The sequence below is a fragment of the Solanum lycopersicum genome, chromosome 1, assembly GCF_036512215.1.
Source record: "Solanum lycopersicum chromosome 1, SLM_r2.1".
In the NCBI taxonomy this organism is placed as follows: Eukaryota; Viridiplantae; Streptophyta; class Magnoliopsida; order Solanales; family Solanaceae; genus Solanum; species Solanum lycopersicum.
In genome coordinates, this window is record NC_090800.1 from 79,760,052 (window position 1) to 79,773,971 (window position 13,920).

Here is a 13,920-nt window from a genome sequence, read left to right on the forward strand (position 1 = left end):
TTAGTAAATTACACGGTATATTTAATTATCCAAACGAACCACGTGGCTGCAAATATATCTTCAATACTAACTTTTCGGTGGGGAACATCATTAAATAACGAACAATAAATAAATTATTGTCACTATTTTGACATTTACATTAATTTTTTCGGTGCGAGAATTGTTAATATTTATTAGCTAATCAACTTAATTAAAACACTAAGACATTAAAGTTACGCATCGTAAGTCATAACTCAATTCATCGGATTGTGCGTGCACCCATTTAAATTTGTACGGACTTAAACAAATAGACATATGAGTCCTATATGGCATAATACATGTAGGACACTTCGTTGGATAAAAAATGACATGTAGGATATGTGTGTCCGTTTGTTCAATTTTTATACAAATTTAAGTGTCTATTTGTGTATATCCAAAGTAGAAGGGCATAAATATGATTTGAAGCCAAACGAGATTTCTATGCTTCTCTAATACATGTAAATTCACTTGAATACTTTATATCTAAATAAATTATATATAATTTGGACCTCATGTAACCCTAGATACATGTACTGAAAGTATCTGACTGCATCAAAATATGATAACATTCATAATATAGATAGCGTATTTCTAATTAATTATTCCTAAACTTGACATTTTTTTAATTAATTACCTTAAAAATAAAAATATATTTGTTCACTATCCGAAATTTTTGGATTCAAATTTCTGTTAGCTAAATATTTTTTTATGTACACTATGAAAATTGATTTACTATTTGTTGTTTTTGGAATATAACGTTTCCAACAGTTTCTGCCATCATAATCAATTAATGAATTATTAAGTAGGCGTTTGATCATATAATATTTTATCATGATATTGTATAGTAAGATGGAATTAGTATTTGAATTTTATGTTGATTCTATTTTATTAGATGTTATCATATTTTTCAAAAAAAATAGTGATATGTAATTATATGGAAATATCATATCATGATTTGAGTTATTTTAATGAAAAAATTGATCTATGAGTTTATATTTTTTTAAAACAATCCCACATTATATCTACTAAGTATTTATTTCACATGTAAATAAAATTAATAATCACACCATCATCTTTTTAAAATTTATTATTCTCACGGACGTAAAATTTATTATTTTCATCAACATATAGTCACTTTAACTCACACTTCACGATTGTTGAGTATTAAAATCTTGAAGAACCCGTGAAAGATGTTCATTTTTACTGAAATATATTGATGAAACAATTACTTCAGTGGAGAACAAATAACTTTATAATAATTTATTATACTATTTTATGATTTTTTGTTTATTTGATAATATTAAATGAGTAATTGAGGTTATTTTAATAATTTTAAAACTTATGAAATTTTTATATTTATGAGAAAATATACTATATACAAATTTCATATCGTATATTTAAAGAAAATTTCAATTTTATTTTATGATATCATATCATGATATCATATCACATGGCCAAACAATATGTACGTGGTACTAATAAAAATTTCAGAAGTTGACACGTTACTTTTAAAATTTTGGATGTTCGATAACCTAATAATGATTGTAGCACGTGGTACTTTTTATAATTTACTATATATGTATGAATTAAAGTGAGTGTTAAGGATATATATTTTTACCAATCATTACCGATTGGTATCGACAAATTGATTGAATGATTAGCCAAAAATCATTTGCTTAAAAAAACAGTGTTGCATTGGTAAAGTAATTTTAGTGATGTCTTTTACATATAATATAACATTTAATTTTCAAAGTAAACTTTTTTCAATTTAATTCATTAACCATTTCTATTTGTGCTAATTGATAGAAAATTTTAACTATTATATGACCAAAAGACTCGGCTTGGCTTGAATATATAGCATATATATCTCTTTTGTTTTGTCCTTATTTAAAGGAGGAGGTGTTTGTTCAAGCACTACAATAAAAATAATTTTTTGTGATAATTGTTAGTTAAAAATTATATCGTGCAGCTAGATAAAATTAGTTTTTTATTGATAGCTCATTATTTTTCAATGATTTGAACTTCTTTATATTTTGACACATGTTAATCGATTTTTTGTTTACATACCTTAATTTCTCTGCATTTTGAATTTTTTTATATTATGACGCACGTTAAGCATTTTTTCATTTATCGTCCTTAATTTCTCCGCAATTTGAACTTCTTAATATTCTGACATACGTTAATTAAAATTTTTATTCTGTCACGAGTAATAAGTTGACTTGAAATATTTGTTTTCTATATTTTAGAATTATATTGAAATATATGTTTTCTATATTAGCCACTTTAATATTTTATTTTAATATTAAATGATTATCAATATTTTCTATATTTTAGAATTGTTTACTAGTTTTTTAAAAAATAAAATATAAAAAATAGCAAATAATATATTCGTCTGTTTAAAAATGAATGACTCGTTTTTCTTTTTAGTTTATTTTAGAAGAAAGGAAACAAGATCAAAAATGTCCTTAAACTATGTGGGAAGAACAAAAAATACAAGAATCGCATGTTAGTGGTCCTAATTAGTAAAACAAATGATTAAGTCATTTGTGGACCCTTAAAGTTGTTGTCTGCATAATTCATTTAAACATGTAAAATATGACTTGTACCTATTGAACACCCCCAAAAATTTCTCTCTCTAAAATTTCTCTTTCTTCCCAAACGCTCCCTCCAATAGATAATGTACAGTCACCCACGTGCGCCACTGCGCAAACGCGTACGCCGCTGGACCAAAGCCAACTTGAGCGCCTAGACAAGGGCAACAAACCCCATAGCAGCATGCTCCACGATTTACCTCTGAATTCCTCAAAATCGCAGTGCAATGATGCGATGAACACTGCGCAGAAACAGGAGTTCGACAGAGAAATTGGAAATATTTCCCAAGGATTTTCTGGGATGAATCGAGATGAAAGGATGATAACAATGGATTAGCCACATCACGAGCTAACAAATATCCAACATCGGGCAATTTTATCGTCGCAATCAGCCGAAATCGAGAGGCAACTTTCAAAGAATCTGCGAGTGCGTCACTCGAGTCGCGAACTGAAATTTGATCGACTTTAAGCCAATCTTGTAAAGAATTGACCACTGGGCTTTGTTCCCCCAGTGATGGCGCCCCTCTCACTGAAGTTTCAGGTGGAATGGACGGAGGAATCGACGGCAAAGGGAACTCCGATGGCGGAGGAACTCGAAACGTCGAATTTCATGGAGCCTTGTCGAAAGAGTCTAGTTCTCAAGGTATGAACGTCCATCCAACAACTATCTCCAACCAACCTGAAGGGACTAATAATAATAACAACAATTCAACAACTCTCATTGAGCCAAATTCCAGATTACATCAGGAAAAACATGAAAGCGAAGGGGAGACCTCTGGGTCTAATCGAATGGCCAAGCAAAACATCAATGTTGAGCCTTCCAAGCCAAGCGAAGCAACAACAATAGGAAATGAAAACAAAAAACAGCTAGAGAAATATTTGATGGTACAGTAGAGCAATAACAGCAGCATTATGAGGATGCAAATGCAAACAGAATCCTCATCAAACGATACAAGCTCATCGAAATTTTCCTTTGGTATAGTTGGCAATTCATCTTCGATAACTCCCTCGTTTAATGCAGGTATTGTGCAAAACACACCTCAACAAGATGATCAAGGTGAGGAGGAAAGATATGGACAGCTGCAAAGGCAAGAACACACAAGCCAAAAACAGGAACAACCAACCAAAAAACTGCAGCATGGAGTAACAGATCAAAGGAATAAGGGAAGCAACAAACAAGGCGCAGAACAGGTTCAATGTAGTGATGGGAAGCAGAAGGATCAATAAAAAAACACCAATAACCAAAGAGCAGTCAACTCATCGAATCAAGCTAATGAGGAGTATCACAATAACTTCCCCAAAATATCAAACAACTATTCGAGGTGTGAGCCTAACTCTCAACCTGATAGAGTCAATAAGCAAGGTGTTAATGTGATTCAGTCGACTACTAGAAATCCTAATTCTCAGAAGCATGGTCAGAATGCTAACAACATTGCTAAAAATGACAAAAATTCTGAGCATGCACCTTACACTGTAGTGCAATCCTTTGCTGCAAGGTTGAGAAACAATCAATCTAAAAATGAAATCCCTATTGTATTAAATGATCCTATACAAACGACTAGACAAGGATTTCCAGCATTTCTTCTTGAAGAGGATGACTATTATGTGAAATTGGTTGCGATTTGTAAATATACTTTGGTGGGGAAGTTTACAAATACGATGCCTAAAATGGAATTGGTGAGAAAAAGCTTTATTTTACAAACTCAACTAACAGAAAGTGTTAAGATAACTCATTTCAATGCAAGACATGTTTATATCGACCTTGATAATGAGTTTGACTACCAAACAGTGTGGACGAAACTTAGAATGAATATTGAAGGGCAAGTGATGAGAATACAAACTTGGACCCCTGATTTTACCCCGGAAGAGGAAACCCCTGTTGTTCCTATTTGGGTGGGTATCCAAGGTCTACCATGGTATTGTTATAACAAAGCTCTCTTAACGACTATTTTGGAATCTATTGCTAAGGTATTATTTCTAGACTCACCCTCTTCCCAAAGAACCATATGGAGTACCTTGAGGGTAAAAGTTCAAGTGGACCTTACTAAAACTAGGCCCAACTATGTTTGGCTGGGATTCAAGAATTCTGATCCCAAAAAAGGAAGGTGTTTAAAGGTGGAATATGAAGGAATTCCAAATTATTGCTTGTATTGTAAACTTCAAGGCCACATGGATGAAGAATACACAATTAAAAGAAAAGATGATGACTTCAAGAAAACAAAGGAAATGGAGGCTGGAAAAAAGAAGTAAAGAGCAGGCTGGAAATAAAAATGTTCAGGGAGGGAAAAAATGACAAATGAGACTGCTGGAAGGACACAAAATCAGCAAAGCTGTGAGGTAAATCGAAACCTGCCAAAGAAACAACTTACAAACCATCAACAAGAGAATGATACCTACAGTCATATTGAACCGGACCAGCAGGTAAAAATACAGGAGGAGCAGTGGTAGACCCAAAGGAAAAAACAGCACAAAAACCAGGAAAATAATAACTCCAAGTCAGTGTGAAGACTTGTTTCACCACAAACACAAAAAAGCAGAAACAGCCAGCAACAGGAACAAAAAACAGCAGGTATGAATACTATCCCAACTCAGAATTTTTTTTCTAACCTTGGAGTGCAGGAGCAGCAGGAAACAGGAAATAAAGAGACAGAACACAACAATGAAATTCAACAAAAACAAGGAGTTAACAACAGCTCAACTGCAACAAAAAGGAACAACACAAACAATGAACAAAAGCAGCAGGCTACTGCAGATCACAAACACAAGACCCCTCACTCAATGCTCCCAAAACACAGAACCCCCAATATTATTAATGTTACTGCTGTTTTTTCTGAAGAAGTTTGTGGAGGTATGGATGGGGGGTGTCAGGAGATAGCCTCTAACTTGCAGGATGGGGTTACCAAAGGGGGGAAATTGCCTCATGTTATGCATGAGGGGTTGGAATATGACCTTAGTACAGACCATAGAGCCTCTAATAAAGCTAAAAACAGACTGCAACAAGGGAAACAACAACAACTTCAACAGCAGGTACAGAATAGAGACAACACCAAACAATCTGCCAAAGAAAATAATGAGAAACAGCAAAATGAAAAAACGAATGAAAAAGATCAAGGGAAACAAAGTGTTACTATTGCGACTGAAAACATCCTAAGAGTAAGAATAAGCCAAGCAAACAAAAAAAAAGATGTTGAAAAAAGGAGGCAAAACAGACTGCAAGAAAGGGATAAGGATTATGAACAGGATGAAAGGAAAGAATCTTATAACAAATTTATCATGGTTGATGATAACCATGTATTAGATATTCTTCCCCTACAAGCTCAGTATATGACCCCTCCTACATATGATCCACCGGATATAAGACAACAAAAGGGTAAACTTAACAATGTGCCTATTTTAGATGAATATGTTGTGGATAATTCAGAGGATGAAATGGATGGGGACAACCATTCTATAGAAGAGGTTGAGGAAGATGATGATATTAGTGAGGCCCTCATTAGGGCCTTCAGTCCACATAATGATCAGACCTTAGAAGAAGAAATCCAACAAGTAACACAAAGCCAATGTCTATCTCCAAGGGGTCTCCATCATGAAAAATTTCACTTCAAGAAGCAATATGCAAATACTGTCACTACAGGCAGACCAAATACTAGGCTCTTCTCCTCTAGATCATCCCACTGATTAGTACAATCATATGGAATGTGAGAGGGATCAACACTTAGGGGGTGTTGGAGAGACTCAAAATGCTCAGGAAATTACACCATTTATCTGTTATTACCATTTTAGAACCATTCTCAGACAGTGTTCATATTCAAAACTTCAAAGTGCAGCTAAGCATGGATAATGCTATTAGCAATTATAATGGTAAGATTTGGGTTTTCTGGAGCAGTGATATTGACTGTAATATTCTTGATGAAGATGAACAACAAATCACTTTCAACATGAAACAGAATGAATTACCAACTCAATTTGTTAATACCTTCGTCTATGCTAAATGCAAAGATCATCTCAGAAGACCTTTGTGGAACAAAATGATACATCACTCTACCTTAAATGATAATCCTTGGTGTGCTGTTGGTGATTTCAATGTTATAACTTTTGTCGAGGAAAAACTATAAGGGTTACCTTATAACATGAGAAAAAGTATTGAGTTTATTAAGGCCATTGAAGCTTCTGGACTCTTGGACATAGGCTTTGGTGGACAGAAATTTACTTGGTGCAATAAGAGGGGTATTAACCGCAGAATCTGGAAGAGACTTGATAGGGCGATGGTTATTGATTCTTGGTTGGAAAAGATACCTCAAACTACCATTACTCACTTGTCGTCTAAAGGATCGGATCATTGCCCACTTCTTATGGAAATGACTCCCTCAACTACTGATCACATCAAATACTTCAGGTTCCTCAACTGTTGGGTAGATAACCCTCAATTCTTGGAAACTGTCAAAACCTGTTGGGAGAAGGAGGTGGAAGGTAATGGTATGTGGAGATTTCACCAAAAAATGAAAAGATTGTCAAACACTCTTAGTGGTTGGTAAAAAATAGAATTTGGTGATATTTTCCAAAATGTTAGGATGTATGAGGAACAAGTGCATAAGGCTTAAGAAAACTACATCTCTAACCAAAGTGACTCAAATAGAAGTTTCCTCCATGAAATTAATGCCCAGTACATCAAGTTCCTCAAGTTGGAAGATACTATTTTGAAACAAAAAGCTCAGCTTCAACGGTTTAAGGATGGTGATACTAACTCTAAATACTTTCATTCTATGATAAGGGGAAGAAGAAGGAAGTTATTTATTCATAAAGTTGTCAATGAAAATGGAGTCTGGGTACAAGGTGATGACAACATTGCTCAAGTAGCTTGTGAACATTTCAAAGGAATTTTTAGTGGAGAAGAAAAGCGTATTAATGAGCATACTTTGGCATCTATTCCAAAGATGATTAGTCAAGACCAAAATAATCAAATTACCAATATGCCAAGTATGGATGAACTTAAAGAAGTGGTCTTTTCTATGAATCCTAATTCGGCAGCATGGCCAAATGGTATGAATGAGTACTTCTATCAAAAGTGTTGGCACATCATCAAGAATGATCTAATGGGAGTTATGCAAGCCTTATTCAATGGACAGATGATTCCCAAGTACTTCTCCCATTCTTGTATCGTGTTGCTCCCTAAAGTCAATAATCCAAACAAAATGACTGAGTTTAGGACTATAAGTCTGAGCAACTTCACTAGCAAAATCATATCTAAGCTAGTGAGTAACAGACTTAGTCCTATCCTCCCTAATCTAATCTCTCCTAACCAATCCAGGTTTGTTAAAGGCAGGAGGATCTCAGAGAACATTATGCTTGCTCAGGAAATCATTCATCACATCAAAAAACCCAATATTGGTAGTAATGTCATCATTAAACTGACATGGCTAAAGCCTATGACGGGCTGTCATGGTCTTACATTTGTCTGGTTTTAAGGAAAATGGGATTTGATAAGGTGTTTATTGATATGGTATGGAGAATCATGGAAAACAATTGGTACTCAATCATAGTCAATGGTAAGAGATATAGTTTTTTTCACTCCACTAGAGGCTCAAGCAAGGTGACCCCCTTTCTCCAGCCCTATTTATTTTAGGTGCGGAGGTGTTATCAGGATCTCTTAACAGGCTTCATAATCATCCGGATTACCATGGTTTTATCATGGAAAGGAGGGGGCCACAGGTGAACCACTTGAGTTTTGCTGAGACATCATTTTGTTCACCTCTGGGAGATGCAAAACTTTGAAGATCCTTATGAATACCTTAAAGGAGTGAGAATACTTCTGGTCAACTCATCAATGGTGACAAAAGTCACTTTATGCTACATTCTAATGCTTTCACTAGCATTAGAGATAGAATAAAGAGACTTACATGTTTTAAACAAAAACAGGGTCCAATTACTTACCTAGGCTGTCCTTTATTTGCTGGTAGGCCTAGGAATAATTATTTTTCTGACCTTGTTTGTAAAGTTGGTGGCAGGATTACAGGGTGGCAAACCAAACAACTTAGCTACGGTGGCAAGGCAATTCTTACAAAGCATGTGCTACAAGCTCTCCCTATCCATCTTTTTTCAACAGTAACTCCCCCAAAAACTATGCTTATGGCTGACTTCTTCTGGGGTGGAATAGTGATAGGAAGAAATACCATTGGGCTTCTTGGAGAAACCTAAGTTTCTCTTATGAAGAGGGACGAGTGGGCATGAAGAATTTAAAAGATGTTTGAAAGCATTCCAATTAAACGATGGTGGATTTTCAGAACAAAGCAAACACTGTGGGGTGATTTCTTGAAGGCAAAGTACTACCAAAGGTCCAATCCAGTCAGTAAAAAAAGGAATACTTGGGATTCACTATCTTGGAAAAATATGTTGATGAACAGGCCACAAGTTGAGCAACACATCCAATGGAAGCTACAAGCTGGAAATTGCTCATTTTGGTGGGATAATTGGCTAGGCAGTGGACCATTAACATATCTTACCTCAAGCAACAACAGACTCAATAACTCCAAAGTTGCAGATTTTTGGGAAGAATGGACATTCAGTTTGAGCAAGCTGTTGGAGCAAGCACCAGTCAGTCACCTCTCCTATATACTAGCTACAGACATCTCCCCCTCCAGCAGCTACCAGATCATGCAGTTTGGAAACCCAACACACATGGTGGTTTCAGTTGTTCATCAGCTTTGGAAGAGATTAGAGAAAAAAGGGCCAAGAATCACTTCAACTCTCTTCTATGGCATAAGAACATTCCTTTTAAATCTTCCTTTTTGTTATGGAGAGCCCTTAGGGGTAAACTCCCTACTAACGATAGGATTACTAATCTTGGCATTCAGCCAGCAGCTTGTGTTTGCTGTTTTGATAGGTCGGGAATGGACTCCATAGATCATATTCTCGGCAGTGGAAAATTTGCAGCAGCAGTTTGAAGCAGCCTTGCTGCCATTGCAGGCATGCTGCCGGACTGCTCCTCGCTTCAGGCATTACTACGACAATGGTGGGTCGTCAAACCAAGGAATGCAGCACACAAAACACTTTTACAAGCCACACCTATTTTCATTTGCTGGAACCTTTGGAAGAACAGATGTGCAGCCAAATACGGGGGCAAAACAACCAACATAAACAGGGTCAGGTATGCCATACAAAAGGACAATTATAAGATGCTTACCAATGCTTTTCCGCAGGTTAAATGGCCAGCAAAATAGGCAGAATTGATACAAATGAGTGAAAGGTGTGTGCATGATATCAAGGTGAACATGGTGACTTGGATTAGACCTAAAGATCAGTGGATCAAAGTAAACACTGATGGCAGCGCAATCAATAATCCAGGCAGGCTAGGGGCTGGTGGTCTTTTGAGAGATAAAAGTGGTAGATTGGTGATGGCATTCACAACACCACTTGGAGAAGGGACAAATAATAAGGCTGAAATAGAGTCGGCCATCGTTGGTTTGAATTGGGCACTCGAACTTGGATATAGAAACATAATATTGGAGCTTGATTCCCAATTGGTTGTACATTGGATCTTAAAGAAGGTTTCCCCTCAATGGAGCAGTATCACACAGCTGGGAAGGTTACATAACCTCATTTATAAAGTCCAGAACTTCAAGTGCCTACATGTATTCAGGGAAGCTAATTGGGTGGTTGATGCACTTTCAAAACACAGTCACAAGATAACCTCTCCACAGGTTTACTTCAACATCCAACAAAGCCTAAAGAAGCAAGATCATACTATCACCTTGACTTGTTGCAGATGCCTAGTTTCAGAAGGAAGAAGACCAAAAGAATTAAGGAACCTCCTTGATAATTCTCACTTCTTTTCAACTTAGCTATAATTAAAATTATAGCTACTTTGAATAGATTAGTTTAGTTATAGGCTTTCTTGTAAAGGGAGAGTCTCCCTAGTTTATGTTTTCTAGATACATTGTATGGAGAGGAGTCCTCTCATTAGTACTTAGTATTTTGATTACATCCTTTTGTAAAGGGAAGAGTTGACTTCCTTTGGGAAGTTGATTCCGAACCATCTTGGGTAGGAGGTAAGGTTTATTTCCCCCTCCTCGTATTTTGTTTTTGTTATTAATAATAAAGCCGGGGGGTGTTTCTCAGCCCTTGACCCACCACAAGGATCGTTTAACTAAAAAAAAAAACTATTGAACACCTAAATTATTCAAAATATGTATATTAAGTACAAAATGATGATATGACAAAATAAGTGCATCTCGCTACGTGGCGGCATGCGAATATATTCCAATCTTTTTTATATATTTTTTAATTAATACTAAACTTGGTACTTTTTTTCTTTGTGATGGCACTTGACATACATTAATTAAAAAATAACTAAAAATAAACTTTTATTCAAAATAATGTCTTATAATATCATAAAAAAAAAATATGCAAATCCAACCCCACCCCATCCGTTGTAGGTTGTGACAGGTCGTCTTCTTCGCCCCCATTTTAATTAATTCAAACTCAGTTTTGGTTCTTTATTTTTTTTTTATATATAAAAAAAAACAGAATCTTCTAATCGAATTTGTAAGAATAAAGGAAGGTGGATGTGTTTGGTGTGTGTGGGGTGGGGTAAGGAATTTTCTTTTTTCTTGGGCTTGTTAATTAATTTCTTTAACTATTAAAGATTGAAATCTTAGGCTCATGTGTTACGTACTGAGGTTTTATTTGTTAATTTTTAAGATAGCGAGCGTAAATTACATATATAATATATTCATTTTATGTTGAATAAGACGTATTCATTTACTAACGATTTTTTTGCTTACTCACTAATAATATATTCACTTTGTGTTTAATAAATACATGCGGAGGAGAAGGGGGGATTTTTTTCTTCTGTTTGTTAATCAATTTTTGAATTATTAAAGCTTGGAATTAAATTAAGTTAAAGTTTAAGATAAAAAGTATGAAGAAAAAAATCAACAACACAATTTTATCCGTACTTCACACAAATCGCGATCAGACATTTAATATACATGTTCAGACTAGGAAGACAATAACTTGTTCATGACAGGGAATGTACAACAATAAATTACAAATGCTATGCAATTATTTTTCATAGATAAGATACAACTAGTACTAGTTATTTGAGGACATTATTTTATTGATTTATATTTAATATTCTAACTCATGGGATTCACATTATATTTTCGTTCTTTGCATTTAATTTGTCTTTCCTCTCTTTTTTTTATTTTATGTTTTTCTCTAAATCTTTTTAAAAATTTATATAATTACTCGCTAGTTTGTAAATATGAAGATAATTTATTTTTAAAAGTTATTAATTTTACTAACTAATTAAAGGTTAAGAGTATTAAAATTTTCTAAGTTAAATTTTTTGAATTGTTATTTATGTTATGAGAATTGATCGCTAAAATAATTACTTTTTCTCTCGTTTTTCATTTATTATACTATGAAAAATGTATTTTCATATTTCATATTTTTTTAACTTTCTACTTTTAGGACTCACTCAAACATATTTCTTAATTTGAAAATTGATTTGATAATGAAAAGTTGAATACAAGTTGTTCAATTCGAACATATATTTCAAACTTGAAAAACATATTGTAAGTATAATCTTATTTTTAACTAACTTTCCATTTTTAAAATTATATTTAAGTGCATTCAAATATCAAATCATTTTGAACATTTTATTTTGCAAAATAAAAATAACTTTATGCTCACCTATAATTCCGTTTATTTCAAATTGAAATAATAAATATATGTTTGAATTCTAGAGACAAATGCCAAATACTTATAAGTTGTAACCATAACCATATTTTCTAAGCTGATTACCCCTTGATTTTGAATGTGCTATTATAATAACAATTGTTTCACTATTTTTTAAATAAGTTTTATATATAGCTTGAGTTGTACTTGTGTTAAACAATTTATTTTACTAAATTAGTCTATTAATTATATTTTAAAATGTTAAATTTGACTATTGGTACCTATGTAGTTATTTGATGACAAAAACGATAATTTTAAAAATAGTTTTGTTAAAATAAATAAGTAATAAATAAAATATTTTTTAGTTTGCTATTATATACAATTATCCCTATTTTCAATTTCAACTCAACCCGCCCATCTGACACATATATATTTCGATTTCTAATTCTATAAATTTAGAATTTACAAAGTTCGATTTGATTATATAAATTCAGAATTTTTATATGTTTATCCTAGCTATTTGTATATAATTTGTTGATAAATTTGATTTGAATAAGTTATGAAAAATTCATAGTAAATTACATTGTTTGTAAATTGGTAAGGGAGATGTAAACAGTGTTTTGAAAAAATTCTTAAACGTATAAATACAAAATTTGTATATACCTGTCTTGTTTGTATATGGGCAACAAAATATACAAACGGTTAAACGGAATATACTAACAAAAAATACTCTAGCGAATGAAACTATAACTATAAATTGTAATTAAATTATATGTAGCTATGAACCGTAATTAAACTTAATCTCTTTGTTATTAATGAAATTTTATCTTAATACATGTATGTTGTATTTGTTGGATCAGACTGTATCACAAATATAATTAATTTGTATCATCAAATATAATTTGTATATATTTTCTCTCGTGACTTATATCAATATTAATTATACCAGTTTCTTAATTGCCAATTAAATATAATATTTATTTTATACATACATTATACCGAACTTACCTCCTAATTCTAACTACCAAAAATAATATTATTTGTATATATACTTCAATACTCGTATAATTAATCTCTAACATAATTCAAAATAGTGATATAATAAATTTAGTATTTTAAAAGTTAAAAGATATCAATTTAAATGAAATAAACAAAACTAAACCGTGTAGATTTTTATTTATTTTTCAATAAATTACACGATATATTTAATTATCGAAAAAAACTACGTGTCAGTGGTTCAAAGGCTGCAAATATATTTTCATAGAGGGTCAATTAAGTGGTCCAAATTTGTTTGTCCAAAGACAGTACAAATCAATACTAATTTTCCGGTGGGAACATCATTAAATAACGAATACTAAATAAATTATTGTCACGATCTACACTATTAAATTGACACTCACATTAATTTTTCGGTGAGAGCACTGCTAATGCTCGTTAGCTAATCAATTTAATCAAAATATCAAGACATTAAAGTTAGGTGTCATAACTCAGTCCATTCACTCTAGCAGCATTTAAGTAGGAGAATCATTATATTTCAAAAATTTAACGCATAATACGTAAATGCGTCCTTTAACTTGTCTTCATTTCATATTTATATCATTCAATTTTGGGTATGTACAAGTAGATATTTGAA

General features: G+C 33.1%; 1 long non-coding RNA gene across 1 annotated transcript; it reads right to left on the reverse strand.

The window, feature by feature from the left end:
* Positions 1–2,509: 2,509 nt before the first annotated feature.
* On the reverse strand, positions 2,510–10,731 carry LOC138337248 (uncharacterized). The gene is made up of 2 exons (XR_011210817.1): positions 9,790–10,731; positions 2,510–3,297 (listed from the first exon to the last, which is right to left on the reverse strand). It is a non-coding gene; the product is annotated as an uncharacterized lncRNA (long non-coding RNA).
* Between the last annotated feature and the right edge of the window lie 3,189 nt (positions 10,732–13,920).